The sequence below is a fragment of the Antechinus flavipes genome, chromosome 1, assembly GCF_016432865.1.
Source record: "Antechinus flavipes isolate AdamAnt ecotype Samford, QLD, Australia chromosome 1, AdamAnt_v2, whole genome shotgun sequence".
In the NCBI taxonomy this organism is placed as follows: domain Eukaryota; kingdom Metazoa; phylum Chordata; class Mammalia; order Dasyuromorphia; family Dasyuridae; genus Antechinus; species Antechinus flavipes.
The window spans coordinates 321117061-321144454 of NC_067398.1; the positions used below are offsets into that span (position 1 = coordinate 321117061).

Below are 27394 nucleotides of genomic sequence, written 5' to 3' on the forward strand. Positions count from 1 at the left end.
AAAATAGAAAAGAATTTCAGAGAAACAATGTTTTAACTGTACATTAAACACTGTGTATATAGGAACACCAAAGGCACTATGTGCTATCTCAAAACAGTGATAAAAGAATAAATGGAACAGTATGACCTGTCATAAATTTAAAAAAGAATGACAAAGAATACAATTGAGTTTCTTTTTATTTTTCTGCCAAGGAAGGAAGGAAAGAAGGAAGGGTCTATCTATTGCATTTACAATCCTGGAAAGATGGCTATTATTACACATCTGAACAACAATCAAATCACTGTCAAAAGAATAACATCTATATAGAATTTAGTACCATTTAAATCAATTCTTTCCTTATCACCAAAATGAACAAAAGTAGCTATTTAGTATTAGTATTGTTGAGAACAAGCTTGATTTTTAAAATATCCCTCCCACCATAAATGATTCTAAAATGTATAAAAGTTGTAACTCAGTTTTGCTTACAACATTCTCATTTCTTTATAAATAACAGGTATTCGGATTTTAAAACATTTGTTGTTAATGAATTGCTATTGGGGGCTTTGATCTGTCACATAAATGGAAATAACACTACTACATATGTATACTAGATAGAAAGCAAAACATTATCAGGAAATCCATTTTCATCAGCCAAAAGGAAATTTTATTTACATATGTGTGTGTGCGCGCGTCTATATAGTTTCAGAAAAAAATGTTCTAAAAGAACATTTATTTCAGAATTAATTTTTCTGATACAGTATAATCTTTGCAAAAAGAAAAAGGTGGATCTGGTTTATTAGGTATTTATTTTATATATACCTAATTTTATATGTGAACTAATTAACACAAAGATTGCAATATATGTCTTATTTTAAATCTCAAAATAATTTATCTGAAGCAGCTCATTATGGAATTTTAAAAGTAGAATCACTGAATATATTAATTGCATACATGTAGATTTAAAGCATTTGGGGGAAATAATGAAACTTTTGAGTGGTTTATTCATAAGACAGTCTAAAGGTAAGAATTATTCTCTCAATGGGCTAATGAGTTAGTTCTATCTTTATGTTCAATAAACTCAACTTTACAGAAGAGTCATAAACATTTTGAACCAAAGTGTTAAGTATGATTATTCCATATAGTAAAAGAGTGAGGATGGCTCAATTTTTGAATAGACAATACAAGTGTCTCTAGTGAATACTAATTCTGATGCTTCCAATTTGTCAATTTATTTCATTTAAATGCTCATTTTGCACAACATGCTGTACAGAACCTAATATAAAATAATATGAAGTAATAATATTTTCAGAATCAACTTATTCATGTAGTCATTAGCTTTCTAGACTGCAAGAGTCAACTATTGAGTCTTTAACAAAAAAATCCTCCCTAAGAAAATAACACCTCCAGGTTGGTCAATTAAAATTAAAATAATGGATTTATATGTACAATTGTTTAAAAATAAGACAACAAAAAGAGAAAGGAGCAACTGTCAAGCATAAATGAATCTGAATACTTGTTCACCTTAGTATGCTCCAGAATAATGCTCCTCTCTTTAATTAGAAATAGTGAATATGGAAAAGGAGCTAAATATAACATATCTAGACAGATCACATTTTAAAGCTAATTTCTGCTGCTATTTAACTTACTGATTGTTAAACTTTTTGATTAATTTTCTAAAATATAGCATATATTGTCATGTCCCCTATTTTAATCTTCAGATAAATATCTAAACCTAGAAAGACTTGCCAAGTCTGGAAGGGTCAGTCTCCATTATAACTGCCTCCTCTCAAGACAAGAATTTAACTGACTATGGCACTCACCCCTAATGGGAATTTCTTAAGCAATGTCACTCAACTTTCTTTTTAAAACATGTATTTATGGTATTTTTACTGCACAGTAAGTGTGCCATAAAGTACACAGTGCTCAGTTATTGGATACATTAAAGAACTCCATTCTTTGATCTTAACACTTTATAGTCTACTTTTGAAGACGATTTGGTAAGGGGTTTTGCTAAGGGGAACAGCACATAAAGTGATAAAAATCTGAATGATTTCTCTCACCTGAAGATAGCCATGACATCACTATACTTTATAAAAACTAGTTCAGATTTTTCAAAGATGGTGTACTGTTTTACTAAAACTCTCTGCAATAGGTTTTTTTTTTTTTTAATTTAAATAAAGACTATCTCCCTCCTATCTCTGAGCTTTTTTAAAAAAACTTCTTTGAAAGAAATTCTTGCTTAGATAAATACTTGGTATCTTAAATACATCTTCTGTGCTATGGTTCTTGTGTTTAAATACTGTTCCAAATGTTAAGAATGACTAAGAATGATGAGCCTTGTGACAGATTTCCAATTACTTGTGCAAGGTCAAATCATTTCAGTCCTCAAGTCTGATAAACATTGTAACCCATGTTATCAAACTGTTCTGTTTCATTTGCAGGATGGAGGTAGAAGTTGGGAAAGAAGGTGGAGGAATAAAAAAGGGACAGCAGTGAGTGGAGAAAAAGAAAATTATTTTGGTAGGCTTAACTCGTGCCTTCCTCCATGGAGGTGTGATTGGGCTGTGAACCTTATTTGCTAAAAGCCTGGAAGAAATCTGGCAAATATATTCTTTTTCTTCGCAGTTTATGAGCTAACTTTTCAAAAGCAATACCATCAACTTCATGTTGGCTAATTTTTTTCAATTCAAATAATGATTAGGCTCTTAAAAAGTAAGACTAAGGCCTTAATACTGAAGGCTGGCATTCAGATTTTATCTTTTAGTGTCATTTTAAAATTAAGTGTTAGAGTTGAGTTTTCAAGACACCAAAAAACCTTAAATCTCCTTACCATATAACCTTATTTGACTAGAAGTCTAACCCTATAAGTTGTTTGGATTCTTCAAAGTGATCAGTTACAGGATGGGTAGAAAATAATTTAAGAGCAAAACAAGCAAAGGGTCTTCTTTCCTTAAAAACACCATCTCAGCTCAACTTCCTTTCCATAAAATGAAAGCAATTAAGATCTTCCATACAAGTAAAACTATCTTTTACTTTTTAACTTAATCACGCAGTAAATAGTAGTAGTAGCAACAGCTGCAGCAGCAAAGTAATAGTACTGGGTGGCACTTGTAGAGCATTTTAAATTATACAAAGACTGTACATCCATTATCTCCTTTGAAAGTTATAATAGCTTTATAAAGGATGTACCACAGATATTAGTATCTTCCTTCTATGGATGAAGAAACTTTAGTTGAGAGAGATTACACGATTTGCTTGTCATTCATCTAGTAAAGCTAAGTAGAAGGTACATTTGAATCCATGTCTTCCAATTCTTATACCCTAAACTTAAGTCATTTTTCCTCTATTGAAACATCACTTGGAATGTGGCTATTTTTGTTATATAAAGTTGAATTCTTAATTTTTTTAAGCCACCTGGCTTTTTTGTGTCAAATAAGTCATTGTTCAAAATTATGTAACCAATAGTCAAAATGAAATCAAACGTTAGATCTTAATGATCATCAAGGTCCCACAGAAGAACAAGTTGCCTGCCTAGGTTAGATTTTAGATATTGTTCATAAAGTTTAGCCTGTGATAAAATTGTCAGTTTTTACAGTAATGACAATAATATCAGAATAAAAAGATAAATAAAAACTCCCCAAGCTTGGTAGATGTAGATTCAATACTGATAGGGCTCCAATAAACACAATTCACACCACATGAAACACTGTTTAAAAACCATGCAAGATTAATCATAAAACACATACACACACACACACACACACACACACACACACACACACACACAATTTCTGTACTTATATAAGAGCATATTTTGGCAGGTTCTCTTCTTGGGATCTAACTTGGCCAAAAGCTAAAACAAAATAAACAAAGGCCTGAGCCTAAAAGACTTGATTTTATTCAAATTATCCATACAATGTTGATGCGTTCAGACTATAGATATTCATAGCTTTGGGGCTTATACTATTTTTAATACAGTTAATTGTGAAAAGAGCACAAGAAATGATATAGTTGAAGATGTTAGAACTGGGAATAAGATGTCCAAATTCTATGTCCTCTGCAGTAGCTGACTCCCAAGGGATCTTTATCAAGTCTTAGATTCCTGAACAGATAAAATGAAGGAATGGGATGAGGGGATCTATTAGATTCCTCAAAACTCTTTCATTCTATAATTTACATGGCACATTCTCTCAAAACAATGTAAGCTTCTAATGACTGGGGACTGGGTTTGTTTTTTTTCTTCGTATTCCCAATTTTTAAAGTAGGTCATCATACATAGTAGGTGTTTATAAACTCTTGTTAAATTAGAGTAGAATGCAATGATTCTCTGTCAAGTACATATACTTCCAAAGTGATTCTCATTTAGTAGATATTTAATAAATAAATGCTTGTTGTGTCTAGCTTCTCTTGAAGAAGTGGAGAAAATGAATGAGATTTTTCCTAGCTGCTTGCTTCAAAATTCTTCAATGCTGACCTGAGATTACTGGAGAAGCACCACATAAGAAAACTGAATTCAAATTTGGCCTCAAGTTCTTAATAGTCATATGATCCTGAGCAAGTCACTCATTTGATCTTCAACCTATGATATGGGTGCTATTATCTGTTTTACATTTGAAGAATGCTGAGTTGAGATTAAAGGAGAGATTATCTGTAAATTGATTAGCATAATGCCTGACACAGAGCAAGCACTTAGCAAATATTTTTTTCCTCTTCCCTGCACCCCATTTGGCAAACTAAACAAACTGCCCTTATGATAGGGCCAGAGGGAAGGGATGATAAGTGGTATAATTTGAGGGGTACAGAGCACAGAAATGATTTATTCTATATGCTAAAATTTTTTGCAGGAGGTATAATTTTTTTAAAAAATCTTAAAGTCTATAAATCATCAAGGGAGATGTATTAAGAACTTCAAAATAATGTGTCCTAATAACTATCCTCTGAATTTCCTTTCTTCTAAAATCTCCCACTCCCTATATTCCTCATCACTTAAAATTCCATTAACCTATTATTTCAAATTCTCAACAAGATACCTGTTCTAAGGTTTATTCATTTTTTTCTCTCCAAAGTTCATTCTACATTTAAGCAAATTCTCATCTTTATACCATAATCCTTCCAGCTCTGTACCTTGCCTAACTTCCCTGTGTTCCAAGCAACTATTAATGCTTCTTTTTCATAGTTATCTGGTTTCTAGTAAAACCATCTTCCCCCTTTCTTGTCCCCAATATGCAAAAATGTAATAAATCAAAGCAACAAAGAACAATGTTAAAAAGCACTGGATTTCAGCCATTCTGGAGAGCAATTTGGAACTATGCTCAAAAAGTTATCAAACTGTGCATACCCTTTGATCCAGCAGTGTTTCTACTGGGCTTATACCCCAAAGAGATACTAAAGAAAGGAAAGGGACCTGTATGTGCCAAAATGTTTGTGGCAGCCCTGTTTGTAGTGGCTAGAAGCTGGAAAATGAAAGGATGTCCATCAATTGGAGAATGATTGAGTAAATTGTGGCATATGAATGTTATGGAATATTATTGTTCTGTAAGGAATGACCAGCAGGATGAATACAGAGAGGACTGGCGAGACTTACATGAACTGATGCTAAGTGAAATGAGCAGAACCAGGAGATCATTATATACCTCAATAATGATACTGTTTGAGGATGTATTCTGATGGAAGTGGATCTCTTCGATAAAGAGAGCTTTAATTGATCAAAGATGGACTGAAGCAGCTGCACCCAAAGAAAGAATACTGGGAAATGAATATAAACTGCTTGCATTTTTGTTTTTCTTCCCGGGTTATTTATACCTTCTGAATTCAATTCTCCCCGTGCAACAAGAAAATTGTTCAGTTCTGCACACATATATTGTATCTAGGATATACTGTAACCTATTCAACATGTAAAGGACTGCTTGCCATCTGGGGGAGGGGGTGGAGGAAGGGAGGGAAAAAAATCAGAACAGAAGTGAGTGCAAGGGATAATGCTGTAAAAAATTACCCTGGCATGTGTTCTATCAATAAAAAGTTATTTAAAAAAAAAAAAAAAAAAAAAAAGCACTGGATTTTAGGATCAGAGGACTTGTGTTCCAATCTCAACTCAACCACTTAATGAAGGGCCAGTGCAACCTCAGGCAAATCACTTCAATTTCATTATTGATAAAATTAAGCTGGACTAGATGACTTCAAAGATAGTTTTCCATCTTGAATCTACTGATTGATAATATGCCATATCCTACATAATCCTACATAAACATCTAGCAGAATTTCCTTTATCATCCCTTCAATCACTAATAGCTTTTAATGCCTCAAACAGAAGTAGCATTTAAGTGATCAGACTTATAGAGATGCTCATAAGTTTATTTAGAAGCAAAATACTAGTAGAGTTTCCCAAGTATCTGTGTTTTACTGTGTTTAGGTTTTCAAATTTACAGTTAATACAAAGTTGGATGGATTAGTTAGAGAACATATTACAATATAACATCAATATATTAAAAAAAAATCTCAATATTTTAGGTCACTGAGCCAAATCTAGTAGGATTAAATTTAATAAGGATATCAAAGTGTCAGTTTCCAAATTAGAAGACTGGGAGGTGGTGGGGGGAGAAAGAAATTAGAAAGCAGGTCACTTAAAAGTGATGAGGGTAAGTGGACTGCAAGCTCAATGTGAATCAAGAACAAACTATTGCCATCTTAGGCTGCTTTGAGAGAAAGACACTACCCAGGACTAGGAGTTTATAATTCCTCTCTGAACATGTCTTTTTCTACTGTCATTATCTATAAAGTCTAATTTTTGGTCCATTTATACCTTTATAAGAGACAGAGACAGAGACCATTTGCAAACATTAAAGCACCATGATAACTATTATTGTTTCTTTGCTTGAATTCAGGAAAAACCTGAAATTGGAAAAAGTCATAGTGAAGAACCACACCAGAAAAAGGATATGAGAAAACCCTATTGTCAAAGGACCGTGCTAGTTAGAAAGAAGTTAATAGCTCTCACCTTAAAGAATTATTTTATGGCTCCATAGCACAAGACAGGGATGGCTCTAGTATACATTTTCAGCAATCAGCTACTTCTCTAAGAGTCAAGAAAAGCTTAACACCTAGGAGAGGAAAGGCTTTTCTGTTTTAAATTGTAGTCCAAACTTTTGAATTAATTTTGATAAAATGTCTATACTTTCTAAATCAAGCAAAAATATGGACTGAAGGAATAGATTTGAATAACTAGTTTTCCAGACACCAAGGATGAATTTGAAAAATGGAATTAGATGGGAGATTATCATTTTACTATAGAAATTCACTTTTTCACATATTTAGTAGCTTAAAAAAAAAAAGCTTTAAAAGTCTTAATAATAGTTACAGTCAATAAAGATACAAAAAGAACAAGGAACACAAGGAATGGAAAACTATGAAGAAACAGTTTACATAAAAAATATTACAAGTATGGTACTATGGAAAGAGTGCAGGATTTGAGTATTAAGGGGTTGTATGTAAATCAAAAAAACCTAAATAAGGAATGAGTGAATCTGGGAGAGGAAGACCTTGAGGATTGGCATCTGAGGAAAATCCCTTGGGCAACAGGGTGGTGGGTGGCCTGGAGGAAGAGAGACCAAAGAGAAGGTTTGGCACTCGTTTAAGACCAAGTAGAAGTCAGCAGCAATCTCAAGGAAAAGACTAGGGCTGGATACAGGCCTATGAATAAATGGCAAAAAAAAAAAAAGTTAGACTTAAGGAGATAATAACAAGGTGATCAAGAAAGAGAATATAGAGAGGTTAATGGGAGCCTGAGACTCTGTCTTGGCAAACATCCACAACACTTGGGGAGCAGAATCTGATTGATGAACTAGAAAAGGAGACTTGGGAGGAAAATGAAAAAAGAGCAATGCATCTCCAGGAAAGATGATGGTTTGAAACATCAAATGAGGCAAATATAGAGAACAGACACTGAAAAAAAAAATGCATCACAGTTCAGATGTGGCACAAAAACAGTCTTTGATGCTCTGGAGAAAGCAGCTTTGGTAAGTGATGAAACCAGACACCAGCCTGCAAAAAGTTGTGGAATAAAAAGGGAGGAGAAAACTACAAACAATATTTTCTAGAAATCTAGCTGAGAAAGAGAAGAGATACAAAATGGGAAGTTCAATATGACTGAGTTTGTTATTCTCTGGGGAGAATGAGAAGAATATCAGAAACTGCTTACATACAGGGGTTAACCTTAGCAGTAAAGAACAAAATCTGGATTTGAATCCAGGTCCTCTGATTCCAAATAAAGTGTTCTTTCTTACCACTGCATGCCATTACTATCTTCATGATTCTACAATCCAATACTGTTTGTCATCAAGAAAATAAAAATGTGGATCAGAATGAGAATTTTGCTACTGGTCTTAGAACATGTAACAACAGAATCGGTATTCTGGGAAACGCGAGGTACATAGGAGGACTGCAAGACATCAGAGTGCTATTTTTTCCCTCCATTGACAACAGAATTTGGGGAAAGGGGGGAAGAAGAACAACCAGGCAATAAAGAATAAGGTAATAAAATCATCCCAGAGGCAAAAAACAACTTCAGAGTATTCATCAGGATAAGTTTTCAAAACTAAACACAGTTGGAGAAATTTCAGGAATTCTTTCTATAACTAATTCTTATTTATATCTATTATAGTGGAAGCAGCTGTGGCAGAGTAAATAAAGACCTGGGTTCAAACCCAGCCTCAAATACTTAGTAGCTGTATTACTCTGTGCAAATCATTTAACATCTGTATGCTTCAGTTTCCTCAACTGTAAATTGAGGATAATTACAACACCTACAACACTGAGTTGTTGTGATGATAAAATGAGATATTTATAAAGTGCTTGGCACAGAATAGGTACTACATAAATATCATTATTATTTTTACTTCAGTGTACTAAATAATACTGGAAGGTGGTAGGATAAGAGAGAGGAAGAGATATAACTCTTTTATCTCAAAGAGTTTACACATGACTAAAGGAGATAAGACATGTCCACAAATCACATAAGTATGTGATAAGTGCCTCAGGAGTGAGGTCCAAAGAGCTAGAAAAGTTCAGAGGCCAAAGAGATTGTTTCTGTAGAGGAATCAGAGAAAGCAGGAGAGAGAAGACACACAAAATTAAGTCATATAAAATGGGTCTTATAATCAACAGTATTCTGAGAAGTCGAGCTGGAATACAAGGTGTTCTAGGCAAAGAGAACAAATAAAAGTAAAGATCCAGAGTGTCTGGAAAGCATCTCTGGTCACTTCTGAGCCTGAGATACATAATCCAAAAGCTTCAATAGATTGCCCAAGGAATCCAGAAAACACAAAAAGGTGAAAAATCCCCGTTATTAAAACACAGGATTTATATAGTAAAATACACAGCAAGACAAACAGGTTATAGACAGATTACAAAGACCCTTGAGTTAGAAGTGTGGGACTTTACAAGGAACCAAAGTTCTTGGAACAGGAGAATCATATTTTTCAAGTGGTGCTTTAAAATAATTTATCCAGTGAAGTTCTAAGATCAATGGGAGTTGGGGAGCTCTATAAAACACAAGTCAAACAAGGAAATTCTAATAAAAATAAAGTCCAGGGATGAGGAATGTTGACAGGTATGAATGGCCTAAACACAACTGATGGCCATCTGAATTGCCAGCAATGGAATGATGAACAACATGAAAGGGGAAAAAAAGATAGTTATAAAAATATCTATGAAAGTGATTATGAAACTCAAAAGAAAAAAAAAAGAAAGCAAATATAATACAAGTGTCAGATCTGGAAGAACAGTAATACTAATACCATTAACAAAAACAAATCAGGGTAAGATTTGGTTTAAGGAAGGGGGTAGGAAAGCAGAAATTGCAAAATCAGTATCTCATTTTTCTTACAAACTCTTAAACTAAGAAAATCAGAAGCAGGGCCCAAAATGATAGTCCAAAGGCAGATCTGGACCCCCAGATCCCAATCCCACTCCCTCATGCTCTTGAACAGTGCTTGCTCCCCCACTTCCCCATTCCCAACCCTCCTGTAGTGGACTTCCAAGGTAGCTATCAGATTGTTGATGTCAATACCAAAAGCCAAACCCCAGAAGGCCCATCCTAGTTACAGCTCTATGATGATTAAACATTCCAAAGGGTACAGAGGCAAAGTCCCAACCATAACTGCACACCTATCAACTTGACCTTAGATGTCAGGCAAGCCAGCTTACTCTTCTGGGACGGACTCCACTTTTACATCTATAAAGTGGGAATAACATTACCTGTTCCCTATTCCAAGGACTGATGATCGAGGATTTATGAGATAATTTCCTAAGGTCAGTATCACTGCTTTCTTTAAGACATGAACAAGATTAGATAATGCTATAAATTGAGTAGATTTACAGTTAGGTATTGATTCAAGCTTAGGGCTATATCTCAATTAGGAAGGCATACTTCACTAATTTATACTACATGAGGACCACAGGGCACAAGACAAGTTATTCAGAATGGAAGGGAGCCAAGACAGATGATAGTTGCTTGCCAGCCTGGATGGCACAATAAAGGAGTCCAGACCTTCTTGATTGATTAAAAGGAAGTGTAAGGTCATAGGTTCTACCCCAGAAAATGTGCTATTTCTCCACTTTCACGTACTATGACCCAGAAAAGACATTCAGTATGTATATATATATATATATATATATATATATTGGCCAATAGGAAACATATATTTTACATCAGATGATGAATAAAAAATACTTTCTTTTTACTGCTGGTGGTTTCTTGCCAAGGATATGTGGTAGCAATTGGGGGACAGAAAGGGGAGAAGGAGAGGTTGCAGAGCTATGTATGTGTATGCAGAGAAACAAGCACAGAATATGGACTTAAGTGGTATAATTTCCATAATTGTACTTAATCTCTCAAAATCACATTCCCACTAAATTCAGGGGAAGAAGACAGAGGAAAAAAATAATTGTCCAAAATCCTTTAGTTATGACAAGTTCTATCAGATGCGTCTTTAAAAAGTTTTATATAAAATCTTTTTTTTTTAATTTACCATTTCCTCCAATCTTTGTAACAAAGCAAAATTAGCCAAAATACTGATCATAGTGTATAAATTATCTACAGGTCCCTATCACCCTACTTTTTTTCTATTGGGGAGGGGGGAGAAATGAGGTATAAGAAGTTTGAGTTTTTTAAAGAAAAAGCTTTTGTATTTTTCAGAGGAAGGGGGAAAAAAACCTAAAACCAATTTTATATTAAGTAAAGCACTAAATTTGAAGTTTCTCTAACATTTACTACTATTTTTCCTAAATGTTTTACTTTGCACTTCATCCAACATGACTTGCAAGGTCACTTTGAATTCTGTTCCTGAGTTGAGGTATTTAGAAACCATGATGAACTTCTTGACATCTGTAAACTTAATGGAGCATAGAAGGTACACCTGAACTCCTTGCTGAGTTTATTATAAATTAGAAGTTAACATATTAAACCTTATTTTACATTTATCCCAATTTTTAAATAGATTATCTTCATTTTTATAAAAGAAGGACTGTGAAGCAATAAAATGAAGTACTTTATTCAAAATCCTACATCTATATGAAGTGAAAGGGACAGATCCAGAACCCATGTTTTCTAAGTCAGTATAATATTGTTTCCTCTAGAAAGCACTGCTTTCTAGACTAATTGTGAAGGATGTGATTTTCTCAAGGAAAAACCTCTTAACAATAGTAGCATAATAAAAAAAAAAAAACTTTGCAAAAAAACATAACTTAAAGAACGTTAGGAACTTCTGCAAAAATCAAACATTTTCTATACTGAATTTTTTTTGCTTGCATTTTTATGTATTCCATATAAAGGTCTGTGCAAAGTGTTCACATTAGACACAGGAATATCTTTTTTCCCCTAACGACGAGGCACGTTATAAGAAAAGAGCAACAGACTTCAGAGTGAGAAAACCCAGTTTTAAACTTCAACTCTTACTGTCTGTGGAGGCAAGAGGGAAGTTTTGTCAGTCCTCTCAGCCTTAGCCTTTTCCACATCACACTAGAATTGAGGTCAAACTGGCCTTTTCTCTACCCTGCCTTTCATTGCTTATCTCTCTCCTTTTGCCCTGGCATCCATCCCAAGCTTGGAACTTCACTCCAAGCACCACATTCTACATTAAGACTTTTCTGACCTACTGCTCCCCTCCCACTGCTTGTGTTCTACCTTCCCTGTCTTCAACTTATTTTGTATTTATCATGTACATATTTATGCATTTACATGCTGCCTCCCCTGAAAAAATCTAAGACTCTTGAAGATAGGGACTAATTGATTTTTTGCTTTAATAAACCTGGGTTTATTAAAACCCAGCACAGTGCCTAGCTCATTATAAGCCTTTAAAAATGCTTTACAAAGGGATCTTTCAGCTCTAACTTTCTGTGAGTATGAACTTGTGATTATTTTTCTTCCCAATATGGCACACTACTCATGAGATTTAAAAGTGTTTCTCTGGAGGTATACTAAAGAAGTAAAGAGAACAAATATAAAAATGTAAGTGCAAAAAGTGGGCTGACTTCTGAATACTGAGAGTTGGAAATTGGGAAGAAAAAATATCCTCTTCCTTCTTTCAAACAACATGCCTCCCAAGAACTAGAAGCTAGTACCCAAGTCAGGCCATCTGATAAAAATTACTTTAAACAGATGAAGCATTTTAAAGAAAGAAAATGCGCAATGGGTATTCAGAACACAATCATGGAAGATAGTTATTCACTCAGTAAACTTTTATTAAGAACTTTTGGGGCAGCTAGGTGGTGAAGTATTTAGAGCACGGGCCCTAGAATTAGGAGGACTCGAGTTCAAATCTGGCTTCAGACACTTGACACTTCCTAGCTGTGTAAGCCTAGGCAAGTCACAACCCCAATTGCCTTTCTAAAAATAATTAAGAAGAACTTTACTGTTCTGGGAAAAGGGGAAGCGAGAGATATAAAGAGAAGACATAATTAGTAATATTAATAGTTACATTTATCTAGCATTTTAAGGTTCTTTGAAGCATTTTTACATGTTAACTTTATAATCACAAAGCTAGAAAATCATTAAAAGATCATCTAATTCAACCCCCTTTTTTAATTTTTTAAATTAACAAACATTTGTCTTCTCCCCCTTTAATACACCCAACATCTTACTCTCCCATTCCCCCACTGGAAAAGAAAAAGATAAAAACAAAACCCTCAAGAGAAATATTCATGGTCAAGCAAAACAAATTCTCTCCCTGACCATGTGCAAAAAGATGTCATTTCATCTGCTATCAGAAAATGGGTAACACACATTATCATTGGTCCCCTGAAATCATAGATGGTCATTACATTTGATCATTGTTCTTAAGTTTAAATTGTCTTTATAATGCTGTTGTTAATATATAAATTGTTTTCCTGTCCTCCTCCACTTTGTTCTGAATCAGCTCACATAAAATTTGCCAGATTTTTCTAAAACTCTCCTTTATGATTTTTGACTTTAGCAGGCAGTCTCCCACTACATTTACATACCACCATTTGCTCAGTTATTGATTTGTCCTCCTAATTCTGCTTACTTCACTCTGCCTTAGTTCATGTAAGCTTTCTCAGGTTTCTCTGACACCTTCTCCTTCATGATTTCTTAGCATAGCACAACAGTATTTCATAATTTGCTCAGCCAACCAAAAGGTTTCTTTAGTTTCCAGGTTTTTGCCCCTGCAAAAAGACCTGATGTAAGTAAATATGAGTACAAATGAGTCTATACTTGTATATAAAGTTCTTGCCTATTTCTTTGAACTCTTTCAACTCACTCATCATTTTAGAAATGAGCAAACTAGGACCAGAAAAAGTTAGATGGCTTATATGAAGTCACAGATGGTGGTGCACAGCTAAAACTATAACTTGAAATATTTAGACTCATCATATCCAAATGTCTGAAAGAATAGAAGAATAAATATTCCATTTTTATTTTTACTTTCCAGAATTTAAAAAGAGGGGGAAGGAGAAAATCACAAAAGCAAATTATATGGCTTCTTCTCATTCTGAAAATATAGAGTTATTTCAAGACAAGACAACTATGTTTTGTTTGGACACTCAAAATAATGCAATCAAGAATCAGGATGCCTGGATCTCTAGTTTCTCCCTGGCCAAGCTAGAACCCAAATATTTATTTTACTTATACTGGTCAGTTCTACAATATGAACATTTAACATATTCTTGATATAACCCAGAGCTCTCCTCTGTGTAGAACTGAAGATTACTGTACCTAAAACAAAATTTTACCATGCAAACTGCTCTACCCAAGATCTCTACCTCTTTCTGGTTGTTGATGATATCATTAAATTCAAGTCTTCCACAAATTAATCTAGACATACAAGGGGAAAAAAATTCAAGAGAGAGAAAGCCATGGTCAGAGCTGTGAAAACACACCATAAAACAATGTATGTTTCTGACAGTTGAGCAGACTGCATGACAGACAGCAAAACCACATTTCCGCATGCTTTTTTTTTTTAATGGATCTGTGGCTTTATGCCACCAAGCAATATTTTGGTTTACCAAAATGTACTCTATGGCCTTTTTAATTTCATGTTTATTTAACTTCTTTAAAAAAAAAAAACTATCACTACTGCTCTTACTAGGAAGCTTCAAAGATTGTGGCAAAGATTTAAAATAAGTATGTGGAAGAAGAATAGGTAGTATTTACAAACAAATAAATCCTTCAAACAAGTTTTGATTTTGAGGTTTATTTTTTTTTTCAAGTCATATGTTGGAATTCTGCAACTATTTTAAAATTTTTTGATAAAAGCAGGTGGGTAACTAATTATAACTTTGTAAAGGCCTAGATAAGCATTTGTCAGATACACTGTAGAGAAGGGTTTTGTTATTTATTACTGCTTTTTCAACAAACTATTTTGCTCTCATTTTGTGAAGAAAAACATAACTCATCCACATTATCAACACAATCACAAGTTCTAAAAAAAATCTACTAATATCTACCCAAAGAGGCTGACCAATCAAAGATTGACTTCTGGCTTCCTTTTGAGTCCCCCCTCCCAGCTGCCACCTGCCAAAAGTCTCAGGTGATAACATTCATAAATGTTGCATAGGATGTATGACTGACTGATTATACAATAGCTTTCTTAAGAACAAAAGCAAAATAAAAGGAAGAAGAGCTTTCTCTGTCCCTGATTTCAGAAAGCATTGTGGAGGGAGCCAGCAGATAAGAATATCAGCTAGGTCAACATAAAATTAAATTTCAAGACAAAAATTCACACCACCCAGACATAATCTAGTTGACCAGATTAGATCCAAACTGCCCACTCAAACTAGCTTGGCTGTTTCCCAAAATATAATCATATACAATAACCATGGGTTTGGGAACAAAGACAGATAGATATGAAAAGTCAAATTATTCATGGCCAATAGCCACTACTAACAGGCAGGTTTCATTGCACTGGACTTAAAACTGATAAACTCATTTAAAAGGAGCTGCCTCATTAATTCAAGCCCCTTGCAGCAGAAAAGACAAAGATGTGTTTCCTTCTTAATGAAGAGAATGTGGGTCCATTTCCAAGTAGGAATAGAGCTGACTGGTTTTATAAGACAGTAGGAGTTCTCTATGTTTGGATATTCCTGAACAAATCTACCACAGCCAAATTAATCAAATTACTCTTGGTTACACCAACTACACTAACTTGGTTGCACCAAAACAAAAATGTTTTTGAAAATAAGATCAGTTCCTAAAGTGCAAGACAGTGTACAGAGCATGATCTCTAAGTCATGTTCTAGTCCTGTATTTCCATCTTCCTGCTTTGTGCACAGGAAACAACTGAATAAAAAAACAAACAAACAAAAAAACTTCATGTAGAAACTTAGTTCCTAAGTGTAGCATAAGCAGTGTAATTCAGTCTAGGCACCATAAAGTAGAAAATGACAAAATGGATCATGTCCTCAAAAAGCTTATATTCTTCTGGAGAATATGACATGTATATGTATGTGTGTGTGTATATGACACCAATGAGCAGGTGACACCAAAGCAAAACCTCTAAAGAGACAGATACAGTTTGTAGTGGCCAGAAACTGGAAAATGAATGGATGCCCATCAATTGGAGAATGACTGGGTAAATTGTGGTATATGAATGTTATGGAATATTATTGCTCTGTAAGGAATGACCAGCAGGATGAATACAGAGAGGTTTGGGGAGACTTACATGAACTGATGCTAAGTGAAGTGAGCAGAACCAGGAGATCATTACACACTTCGACAATGATATTGTATGAGGATGTATTCTGATGGAAGTGGATTTCTTTGACAAAGAGACCTGAGCTTCAATTGATAAATGATGGACAGAAGCAGCTGCACCCAAAGAAAGAACACTGGGAAACGAATGTGAACTGTTTGCATTTTTGTTTTTCTTCCCGAGTTATTTTTACCTTCTGAATCCAATTCTCCCTGTGCAACAAGAGAACTGCTCGGCTCTGCACACATATATTGTATCTAGGATATACTGCAACATATCCAACATATATAGGACTGCTTGCCATCTGGGGGAGGGGGTGGAGGGAGGGAGGGGAAAAATCGGAACAGAAGAGAGTGCAAGGGATAATGTTGTAAAAAAATTACCCTGGCATGGATTCTGTCAATATAAAGTTATTATTAAATAAAATAAAATTTAAAAAAAGAAAAAAATAAAGAGACAGATACAGAAGAGAGGAGATGGAATGTCGGCATTCAGCTAGGAGTGCTCCAATTTGGCTAGAAGGTATCATGTGTGAATGGGAGTAAAACCCAATAAAAGCTAAAAAAGGAAGTTTGGAACTAGTTTGTAAATGGCTTTAAAGGAGTTCATCTTTGGTCTTAAGAGTCAAATTAAGGTTTTTGAACAGGCTAGTGACATGGTCAGAAGATAATTTAGACAGCTAAATGAGGGACAGATTGGACCTGGGTTGGACTAAATATACGAAGACCAGCTATTAATAAATGCTTGGTGAATTACAAATATTTTTGAATGAATGGAGAATAAATGCTCTTGGAACTTCAGAAAACAATTTGGAATCACTTTTGTTATCATCATTCCCCCCAAAAAACTCTTCCTTCTAAATTCCCTTTTTCAATTGATAAATAGTACCAGGCTGAAAATCTGTCTTGGACTCTTCTCCTCTCCTTTGTTCCTCACATCCCATTGATTGCAAAGTTCTATTAATTCTTTCCTCAAATCTCTAGAATTCATCTTTTTCCTTCTATTATTACTATTATTTAAGTAGTTTAGGTCTTCGTCATATAACAGCTAGATTATTGCAATAGCCTCTTAACTACCATCTCAGGATACAGACTATCTTCAAATTAATTTTGCATTCCACCAACAAGTTTAATCTTCCTTTTAAAAAAATGCTACTTTGAGTACATCAATTCTCTTTTTTAAACATATGCAACGAATCCCTATTAAACACACAAAAGAATCAAATTATTAACTGCTCTGCCCCCATTTAAAGTCCTCCACAATTTGTTTCTAATCTACCTTTCCAGCTTTACCTCCCTCCTATCTTCCTCTACCCAAATTCTACAATCCTGTCAATCTGAATGTCATTTCTTCAAATACACTACTTCTTTCATATCTTGTCTTTGTATATAGCACTCCCTCTACTTAGAATGTCCTCCACACTCTCTTACGGCTATGGAAATCTGTTTAAAGACTACCTTTCCTTCAATGTAGAGCTTAAATGACACCTCTTCCCTGATTATCCTAGTAAGTAGCGGTATTTTCCTTCCTTCCTAAGGAAGCTCAACTACACAGTCCCATACCTCTTAGACATCTTTCATCAGAAAGTGGTTTGTATTTTAGCATACAATTACTTTATTTACATTTGGATGTATTTCAGATGTAGATGACATAGTTAGATGATCTCTAAAAATCTTTTTTGACTTTGGACCGCCAAAGAAGGCTCAGGAACCGTACCTTGGACTTCCTTTTTTGCTTCTCAGGAACTAGTCCATTGCCTTACACTTAATAAACACTAAATAAATATCTGATGAATGAAGGCTTGGCTGGCTTTTTTGCTTCCCGAAGTCAAGTCTTGAGCCTTTTGTCACTTAAATAAATTAACCTTTAAAAGATGGGAAATGAGATTTATATTTCTTTTGGAAAAATCACTTAAAATTTTTCCTCAACTCCATCTTTACCAGTCTCCTTCCCCCCTACCAAGTTCTCTAGAATATAAAAGGAAAAATCTGATTAGAACAAAGCATTCAAACCACACTTGGTGGGCTTTCCCCCTTCCGCCCCAAAATGAAAGGAAAACCATGAATTTGAGTCAAAATAAAACACAGAACTTCAAGACCTCTCTGACTAGCTTTGAAAGGAATCATGGAATAAGGGATAAATAAAACCCTAGACTGGAGGATCAGGAAAGCCTAGCTTCATATCTTGCCTTCCATACTTATTACTTACTAGTTGTGTGACCATAGGCAAGTCAAGTAACCTCCCCAACAGTAAGATTCTTCAACTGAGTCTTTGAGGGTTCTTCTAGCATTAAGTCTACAATCCTATGATATGAATCTACATATCATTTCCTCTAAGTGCCCTGCTTCTCCAACAATGATTTCTTCTAGACTTTTGTAGCCCTTGTTCAAGCTAACTTTCCTTACATCACCTTAAAGGCTTTTCTTTCCACTCTGTTTACAACTAGTTAAACTGCCTTGCAAGGACAGCCATGTCAAGTTGAGAGACATGAGCAGCCATGGGAGAGCTGAGCTTCTATCTTTTGGTAACTAAGTGCCCTTTGTCTAGATGCTTTTCTTCAACAAATACTCCAACCAGAGGGGAAGGTGGTTGACCCCATCGGCAAGTCAGGTGAGCTATAGCTAACTCCAGCACATGGTTCAAGGAGCTCTTCACTGCTCCCTCTCCAATTCACTCCAAACACCCAGATTCTGTCGGGTTTATACCATATGTTACTGGCCCAAAGTTAACATTTATATTTATTCTGAGGTAAACTAAGGTCCGTAGTAGGCGCAATAAACCACAGTCCACATCTACCTCCTTGAGATCAATTCTTTATTCCTCTCAGAGAAAATAAACCCAGCTGCTCAAATAAGTCCCTTCTTTTACAGAGGGGCAGTTTGGAGCTGGAACAGAAGTAGACAAATACCAAGAAGGTTAAGTTCGCTGATATCTACACAACCTGAAGTTCAAGAATAAATTTGCATTTTGGAGACTTGCTGGAAAATCAAGGTCTCAAGAGAAATATGGCCCCTAACCACCAAGCCCCAAGCCAAGAATCAAGAGTTCTTAAATTTTTCCAATTGGGAGTCCTCCAGAGACTGTCTTTTATCTCTTTCTGTACTCCCAGCACTTACTGCGGTTATTAAGAACTATATATTCTCAAGCCTGAAGTGCACTCTCTCTACTCATCTCCTCTTCCTAGAATGATCCTAAACTTTCTTCCAAACTCAATTCAAGGGTCAACTCTATATGCTGACTCATTGACTCACAGACCCCTTTGGCAATTTGATGAAAGTCTATGAATGATGTTTTTAAATGTACAAAATAAAATGCACACAATTATGAAGGAAACCAAGGATATTAAAATAGTCATCAAAATATTTTTAAGACCCCTGATTTAAGCCTTTCAGATTGATTGACTGATACAATTGATAGGGGGGGAGGGGAGGAGAGAATGTGTTCCCTTTAATCTGTAAAATTAACACTCTTAAAATTTTGTACCCTTTGACCTGTAAAGAAGGGAGATTCAAGTCTCAGGCCCTTCTGGGAAGCATATCTTTCCAGACAAGTGGCATCATCCAACTGGGCCATTACTGAGGCAAGATGGATCTCTATTCAAATTCAGGCTGAAAAAGCCTTCAAAGCAATTTCATTTGGGAGATCCTGGTCTGATCAGCTCAGACTGCCCCAGACCTAACCCTCTTCCCCCATCAAGATCTGCTCATATAATAGGTTTCTGTTTACTCATTTCTTTGCAGAATGTCCAAAGCAGGACTATGCCTTGTCCCTTGGTACAGCTGCCAGGACCCCACCGACTGAGAAGACATTCTCTTCTCAGTGCCAGCCTCCATTTCCCTAATAGAACTTTGCCACTAAAGAAGTCAGGCTCTTAACAAAGCTGACTTCTCATCCAACAATAAACTTCCATTTTTGCCACCTAAAACTCTTCAAATTCATAAATTCTTTCATGAAGAACCCGAGCCTCTGACCAAAAGGGGATTTCCAAAATTCTCTGCACTGCCACTAACCTCATCACAATGAAAAAGCTTTCACTAACCTAGAGACATCTCCATAGCATGAAGCAAGCATATATGTGAAGGTCTCAACAAAACTGTCCCACAAGCAATTTTAATAACTACAACCCATTTGAATTCAAAGCAAGATTACTCATTAATATTTTTTAAGGAGCTCAACAAACTTATCATGTGATTAGTTTGGACCCACTAAAATTGACACAATAAATACACAAACGCAGTTTCTTAATCTTTGATGAGTCCATGATTTCATGAGCATGTGTTCTACCTCCATATATTATTGAATTCAATTTCTGTTCATCTTTTTCCACAAGTAAGATTAACTAAATAGCAAAGTGGATAAAGTGCCAGAGCTGGAGTCATCTTCCTAAATTCAAATCTGGCTTTAGATACTTACTAGCTGTGTAACCCTGAGTAAGTCTCACTTAATCCTGAATGCCTCAGTTTCCTCATCTATAAAATGAGCTGGAGAAGGAAAAGGCAAACAACTCCAGTATATTTGTCAAGAAAATCCTAAATGGGATCACGAAGAGTTAGACATCAATGAAAGGACAGGATTGAACTGACTTATACAAATCATCTATAAAAAAATCTACTTAATGTATCACCAATTATTTTAATACTTGGGCTGTCCAAGATACATGAGCCCAATCCTTTCCCAATCATATACCCACAATATTGTCTTCTATATGCTGGTTAATAGTATACGAATGTCTTTTTATGCTCAGCATATCTTCCCATTTCAATGATTCCACAAAATAAGTAAAATAGAGTTTTATTACTAAAGCACAAATCTATGTCATTCTGCTTGTTCAATAAACTCAAAACATTTAAGATCAATATCTGATCTGTTTGTCATTTAAGGACCTTTACAACTTACCTCCAATGTACCTTTCCAATCTTAGTAGATATTATCCACCTTACTATACTCTCTGATCTAGGCAAGTTAGCCTTTTTTCCTCTATACATGACATTACATCTCTGATTTCCTCCCTCATAACATTATATCTCCCATTTCTGTGCAAAGGAACAGAACTTCTCATGCTTGAAATGCTTCCAATCGCCAACTCTCTATGAAGCATTTACTGACAGTTTTTTCCAGCTGCATGTATCTCCCCTCTGATAACATATATATTTTATCTTCCCAAAAGACTATAGGCCCCTTAACAGCAGGGACTAATTCATTTTTGTTTTCATATCTACAGAGTCTTGATTACCTGATCAACAAGAGTCTCTTTTTGGCAGTTTAAGTAATTAATGAACCACATTATTATAGAGACCAAAATTTCAGAATCAGTGATGAAAAGCTAAGAACAGAATCCAGGTCTCAATCTCTTAAATCTATTAATGCATACTCTATCTCAGTAGCTGTTTCCATGAAACGCAATTGGACAAAACCCTGCTAAAACCAAACAAGAAATTAAATTGATTATAAAGAAGAATTCTGATAGTTCCATTTACAAAACCAATAATGCAATGTATAAGCTCCTAGTAAAGAGATACCACATATTCCAATACAAAGAGATACCTAACAGACTGAAAACCTAAGCCAGCTGTTCTTAATCCTTTTTATGTGATAGACCCCTTTGTAAGTCTGGTCTTTTCTCAGGGATTTTTTAATAGATATTACAAAATATGGAATTTAAAAGAAAACCACTACTAAAATAATTTTTTTAAAATAAATGAATTCACAAACATTAGGTTAAGAAGCTCTAACCTCAGCAATACACCAATCAAGGTAAGGCCTTCATGGAGAAGAATATGCTCAACATTTAATATTGTCTTGTGGGTAATATTTAACATATTACTATAATATAGCTTCATTCCACTCACATACTCAAAACATTTGGTAATGGAAAATACAGAAATAGAAGCAATATACATAACCCCTTGCCATAACAATATAGGCCCATATACTAAACATAACTAGGCAACAGTCACTTGCATTGTCTTAACTCTCATAACAAAAGAGCAAAAGAATAAATGAGTGTATGACTAGAGAAGAGAGAGCTGAGGTTGGGGGGTTTTTGTTGTTGGTTTTGTTTTTGTTTTTGTTTTTTGAATTGAAGGTTACTTTTAACCTGAACACTCTAATAAAGAGCCATTTCTGAGTGTGTTTTTTTTTTAGGTCCAGGAAGTTGTCATGTGAAATGAGGATAATGCAATGAAATGCAATGAAAACTAACTCATTTCCTCCAATTGTTCCTTGTTCTTTTCCTTTCTTCAGATCAGTAAACCAAGATTAAGCTCTTTCTTCCTGCCTCCTTCCCCTTTCATCCATATTCAGTCAATAACCTATTGAAACTAATTCCTTTCCTAAATAAAAACTGATCAATAGATAAAAGGAACTATTGAATACTTTTAGCATGAAATTTATGGTGATATCTTACTGATTCACCTCACCTCTGAGGTCATAACTTTTGATAAAGAAAATAACATGTTATAAATTTTCTCTTTAAAAGAGAAGAATTGTAGAAGATTATTTATTAAACAACCTGCCCAAAACTACATCTCTAAGGAAGATGATTGGATTATACTATAAGATATGCTCTTCATGAACTACACACAAATTTTTTGATGACAAAATTTCTTATCTTTTAAAAATAATCTAATTAAAATATAGCAATTACAATCGGAAGGCTCTAAAGTTAACAAAATGTATATGGCCTACAAGACTTAGAAAGTACCAAATAGTGACTGCTGTGGTTCTGGCAAGGATTATGATTTATCATTATTATTGAGTAATTCTCTGATGCTGACAAACATCCCTTATAGTTCAAAGAATCAAAGAAAATTTCTGAAGACTTCTAAAAAGGCAACATTAAGTCTGAATTCTTAGCTACTGAATTACTATTAACCATGAACATGAGCCAATTGGCAGGAATTAATAAAATGGGAAGACTTTCAAATTCAACTGAGGAAAAAGAACCAGAAACTAATTGATATCTAGATTAATTTAGGAGAAATAAAAATATAGTTTCACATTTCCCATATTCTACCAAAATAGCATACAGACAGTATTCGTAGACAAATAATTCCTCAGATACATACTGATTAGAGATTCATTTAAAATATTCTATCAAGAAAAGTGTTAGAGTGAATAGTGCTTGTAACAATGAAAATACAAAGGCAGACTCAAATATTCAGAATAGACAAATTAAAATATTATAATTTACACTATTCTCTAATATGTCAACATATTCCCAAAAGGGTGCAAGAGAGTGAATACTTCATGATCTTAAGTTCTGTTCCTAGCTCTCCGGACCTCTCCCACATTATTTTTTCATAAACTACCTCTATCTACCCAGCAGTACTAGCCCATAATTGCCCTTCACACTCAGTTTTGGTCCCCCTCCTCAATGTTAAATTACCCACATTCTTGGTTGACACTAACTGAATGCAAGTCAAAGTGTTTTATTAATTCCTTTGCTAAAAGCAGATCTAATTTGTTGATCCAGGATTCCATGGGATGGGGGAAGGTAGATAGTTGAAAAATGGGGAAGGGGAGTTTCTTTGATTAAAAGGTGCTATAAAGAAACAGCTTATTACCTTTAGCTTGAGTTGGAATTTAAGCACCTACAATGCACCAAATGTTCTGTTCTTCATATACTATTATGCAAGGACCATCATGGAAATGAAATCATTATTTACTATTTGGAAGCAATAAATTCTAGACAATGCCCATCCCATACTCTGCCATGACTGTCTAGATGACCTTCAGCATATTAGTTAACCTCATCCAATCTTGACATCCCTGTCTACATTCTTATCTTCTTATTGTGACACCAGACAAGACATTTAAAGCCCCTTGTGTCTCAGTGTCATCTGTTAAGAAAGAATAGTGGAATGGCACATTTGGCAAACTGTCTGGGTCCTCTACTGACAGAAGCTCTTTTAATACATGAATGAAAGTCTTGCTACGTGCTTTGTAAGAACACTGAAATAATGAATAACACATAAAAAAACATCTTAAGTTCTTAGTAAACAGAAGTTCTTCCATGGTACCACCACTCGTTTTCACAATTATGACAATAATATTCACATTACTTTATATTTTTAAAGTTCTTTAAATTAGAAAAAATTATCCTTCCCCTTTTCTCTCACATACCCAATTTTGCATGGCAGGATGGAAGAGGTGGCCATTTAGAAAGAAAAATAGGGTCAAAAAAATTTTGATAAGTTCCTTTGTTACCATTAAGTAAAAAACATTCTTACAGGTCTAAAGCAAAAAGCACCAAATATAGAAGGTGGACAGAATCAAAAAGATCAATGCAAAAAAGCCATGTGAGAAAAAAGGTTGATTTGGAGTCAGGACCTGGAGTGAATGCTAATTTTACCACTTACTGCCTATGACCTTAAGTCACTCACATTCTATTTCTCAGTTTTCTCATCTGTAAAATGAGGAAGTTAGACTATAAACATGACTATGTAGGACCTTTGTCACTCTAAATCTATGCTCCCCTGAAGCAAAACAAATTGTAGTTTCAAAAAAAAAAAAAGACATCCTAAAAGATCACAGACTTGAGATTTAACCTTAATAGTAAGGCACAGAAGCTTCTGTCTCTAGAGCCAAAGCTCTTTTCCACTGGACCACTGTGGATCAAAAGGGTAAATAACTTATAAATGAGTGTCTACATTAGTGACCAATGAGCTTGAAAGTATAAACAGCATTCTGTGACCTCAGTGACTCCAGTTAAGCAAGCTTACATACAAAGCTTTGATATCTTGTTGTACACGACTTAGCAGCAGTCTCTTTGCTTGACAGTTCAAAAGGTAATGTTTTGCCCCAACAGAAAAGAGACCCAAGTCTTCTTTAACACAAACAGTGGTCTAGTTCCAGTGAAAAAAGATATACCCCAATATACCTAGATATACATATATACATATGTGTGGTGTGTGTGTGTGTATGACAAGATAGTGTAAACAGAAAGAACCCTGATCTTTGTGTGTGTGTATGACAAGATAGTGTAAACAGAAAGAACCCTGATCTTTGTGTGTGTGTGTGTGTGTGTGTGTGTGTGTGTGTGTGTGTGTGAGTGAGAGAGAGAGAGAGAGAGAGAGAGAGAGAGAGAGAGACAAGATAGTGTAAGTGGAAAGAACCCTGATCTCAGAGATGAAGAACTAGAATGTGAATAGATAGCTTTATCAAGGTACCAGGTCAAGTCAATAACTTTATGATTCTCAGTTTAATCATTTGTAAAGTAGCAATATTCATGCTGCCTACCTGTACCTTAAAGTTGTATAAGTATAAGCAATTATCATCATAGAGTTTAGTTTTTATATTAAGTTGGTATATACTCTGGCCAAGTCCTTTTATACAAGATATATCAGGAAACAACTAGATAGCTGCTTTTATAACAAAATCAAAAAAATGTCAAGGTACACTTTTTAAAATTAAAAATATTCTTATATCAAATGAACATTTAACTCTGAATTAGAACATGTTCGAAAGAATAACCTAATGAAAAATATCTGAATGTGTCTAAACACATTTTTTGCTTAAAAGGAAAAAAACTTCACTATTTTTGCCAGCTAAAATATTCAACATACAGTACATACACAGCTTCTTGTAAGAGCTAGATTCAAAAGATAGTAATAATTAAATCAACTTAAGTTTGACTACTGAGTGATTTTGAAAAGGGAGACAGACTGAGAGATAAGAAAAAAGTTTTCTAATAATTCTGGCCCTTTCATTATGTTTCTATCTGACATCTTACACGTTGTGTAAAATAAATAATATCTGATCAATTCAAAGGAGGTAAAGGAAATCTTTTTTTTTTTTTTTTTAAAGCCAAACTAACTGCCAAATTGTATTTGCAACCAATACAATTCCTCATCTGGCATATTTTTTATTAAATTATTAATGAATTGACTCCTTACAACAACTCTAATTGATAATGGGACATAGATTTCTTTTCTACAAATGAACAAATTAACGTCTGCAAATCTCTCTCCATTAAGGTTTCAATAGCATATTTTAAAAGAAAACTTTCTCTGCTTTCTCTTTCAACCCAGCCCAAAAGACTTTGGACAGAGATTAACTATGCTAGCCTCAAATAAAGAAAAGAAAAGGTAAGGTTTGAGGCAATGAGAAATATTTCTTCCCTTAAATGCTACAGATAGTCTTAACAATAAAAGAAAAACATCCGCCTCCATTTAGAAGTTTAAGTTTTGTATGATTTCCTGCATCTCAAGGATCTTTCTGAACTACAAAGACATAACCAAACATCACATTTCCCCCCTCCTAGCTGCCCCCCACTTCAAAAACCCACAAGATGGTGATTAACAAACACTCTTATCTCTTCATACTTTTAGAAGCCACAAGGAAAAGATAAAAGCTAATAAAAGATAGCAAGCTCATACAAAAAATGAGAAATAGGTTACCTGAGATGAAGCAAATTGCATCATATTAAGCAGGCAAGTGCTCCTGGGGGATAGTGAGAATGGCATCCTCACAGTGAGTCATATTCAACCCTAAAAAACTGGGCAAAGCTACCCTTCTCACTTACTCAAAGCTACTCTGATTCCAACCTACAACTCCAAAGGTACAAGGACATGAATTAAACTTCAGTAGTTTATGATAACCACAGATACTAAAAAGGGCAGTCTAGCTTATTTGTGGACCAAGCCAAAGAAATGCCTCAAGCCTCCCGAAAACTCATTCTCTGATCAAGAAATGATCTGGAACCAAGATCTTAGTCCCCAAGAAGACCAATCTCTTACAAGAAGAAAGAGGAAAGATCTATTTAGAATCATTCACAGAGTAATTCTCCCAGGTGAAAGGTACTGAATGTGCAATGTCAATAAGGTAGGTGGGCACAATCTTCAGTTCTTTACCTGCTCAGCCACAGGAAGAATGAGGAAGAGGACAGAATGGGATTCACACAACTAGAGACACATTAAGGAGTCCTTTAATGACAAATTTTTTTCTCTCACTTCAAAGCTGCCTGGTAGGTATAGCCATCCCAAGAAAGGAAAAATGTTTTGGCATTTCTTCTCCTGCAAGTCTCTGTCTCATATGAGCGAAGAAAAGGTTAGCTGACTCTTGTCCTGGTGAAAAATTCCTTTCCACTTCCTCATTAGGCCTACCAATCTTTCTTCCTGGCTGTTGCTGAAAGAATGTATTTTGAAATCAAGATATAACTTAGTGTGGCTTACTAGACTAGTTAAACAAGAACAAATGGATCTCCTATCCCA

The 27394-nt window shown here is 34.9% G+C and overlaps 1 protein-coding gene across 7 annotated transcripts in view; it reads right to left on the reverse strand.

Moving 5' to 3' along the window:
* The window catches only part of LOC127541280 (transducin-like enhancer protein 4), a 156070-nt gene that overhangs the window by 119868 nt on the left and 8808 nt on the right, over positions 1-27394 (reverse strand). The gene's annotated exons all lie outside the window — the stretch shown is intronic.